Source organism: Cryptotermes secundus, unplaced genomic scaffold (assembly GCF_002891405.2).
Source record: "Cryptotermes secundus unplaced genomic scaffold, Csec_1.0 scaffold689, whole genome shotgun sequence".
NCBI lineage: Eukaryota > Metazoa > Arthropoda > Insecta > Blattodea > Kalotermitidae > Cryptotermes > Cryptotermes secundus.
The window spans coordinates 1,566,534-1,568,692 of record NW_019720574.1 but is presented as its reverse complement, the minus strand read 5'-3'; positions in this window follow the sequence as shown (position 1 = coordinate 1,568,692).

The following is a 2,159-nucleotide window of genomic DNA, read 5'->3' as shown; positions in this document are numbered from 1 at the left end:
GGCCTGGATTTTGACGACAATGTCATCTTTTTTCCATGTATCCTATTCAATGCCCATAAATATATAAATCCCAGATATGAGCTGCTGGTTACAGAAATGTAACTTTCATGGGCCATTTTTGTAATTTTTCATCATTTTTAAGTTTTAGGTCATTTCTTTACTTTTAAGGGTATTTTTTGATATTTTAGGAATTTTTCTTCATGTTTTCAGAAATGTGAATAATATGCAAGTAAAGTGTTCTTTCTCTTAGTTACACATATTTCTAGTCAGTTGTTATGACATATTGTTGCTCAATAAAACTCCGTCTGTCTTCAGTTTCTCGCCTTTGAACATACAGACAAAGACACGGTTGACGAAAGGTTCTCAGTGTGAAAAGTTCAGTTCTGTGTTGCAGTAGAGTGATTCATTTTGTCACGATGCCCAAAGCAAAGCCATCTAAATCGTGTAATTTAAAGCAGATTGTTGCTGAATTTGTAGATGATATATTTTTAACTGACAGTAACATTTTATGCTGTAAGATGTGACTCAAAATTAGCAGCACAAAAATGTTTCATGGTACAACATATCGGCCACAACAAGCATATACGAGCAGTGCAAATGTTACTGCAACAGTGTTCATCTGAAGGCGGAAATAAGTCATCGGATTTTTTCACAGATCTGTGTGATGCTCTGGTGTCTGCAAATATTCTGTTTTGGGCTCTGAAAAATTTTCTGGAAGTGAATTGTGGTCGTTCTATCCCGGATGAATCCACCCTCAGGAAACACTACCTTTCCCAGTGCTATAACAGTATCCTGGAAATGGTTAGGAATAAAGTGCATGGGAAGAAGATTTTCGTTTCTATTGATGAGACCTGCAATACGGAGGCTCGCTACGTGGCAAACGTCATCATTGGAACCTTGGAAATTGAGGGACCTGGTGATGTGCTTCTGCTTATCAGTGAGGTGCTAGAATCTGTTAATCATTCCAAAATTTGTAAACTCTTTGACAGGTCGATGTTTCTACTGTGGCCAGAAGTCATCTTGCTTTTTGTGAGCAATGCGGCCCCATATATTGTAAAAGCAGGCAAGTCAGTAAAGTCGTTTTATACGAAATTGGTGCACGTTACTTGCCTAGCTCATGCATTGCATAGAGTGATGGAGAAAGTGAGATCAAAATTTCCTCAAGTGGATGCTCTCATGTCGTGGATGAAGAAGATTTTTGTCAAGGCTCCAGCTTGTAAAATGCAATTTAAGTCTATGGCTTCTGGTGTTCCACTGCCCCTGGAACCCATCATCACAAGGCGGGGAACGTGGATTGATGCTATACTTTACTATTGCGATCATATTCAGGTAGTGAAAAACATTATAGATTCAATGAAGATGGAAGATGCGAGGGCAATTGAAGTTGCTCAGGAACAGTTCTTGTGCAGTGAAATGGAAGGACAGCTGACCTTCACAGAGGCAAATTTCAGTTCCTTGACGGAAGGAATCAAATGCTTACAGGAGAAAGGAGCAACACTAGAAGATTTGCTTGCTCTGGTGAAAAGAATAGTGTTTTGGAGAAAGTGTCAGGGGACACTGGTAAAATGGTGTCAAGAAAAATGAAAATGTTCTAGATAAAAACTCAGGTTGTGAAACATTACGCAGCATTTCCCAAATTCTGACAGGAGAGTCCTTCAGCACATTCAGTATTGAAGAGGAACTTACTGCTAGTGATTTGGTACACTTCAAGTGCGCTCCCATTGTGTCTGCAGATGTAGAAAGGAGTTTCTCCAAGTACAAGAATGTGCTGTCAGACAATAGGCATTCACTCATCTTTGAGAATCTCCACATGTTGACTGTCATCAATTGCAACCCTGAATGAGGTGGCACGTAAATATTGGAATATATGCTGTATCTGTATGTTTGAGAGTTCCAGTGCGGTAGAAAAAATCATATTAAAACATTCAGCTTCAAATTCAGCCATATATTGCTTAATTTTCAACATAAAAATGAGGGCAAAGTTAAAAGAGTAATGTTGAGTTCACAGTGTTAATAAAGATTAAAAATTGATTTTAAAACAATTAGATTTTCCATGACACAGTACATTTTTTAGGTCGTTTTTTAACTTTTAGATAATTTTTCTGGATTTTTTGGTAATTTTTACAATATTTTTAGGTCACAAAATATGGGCCCTGTTA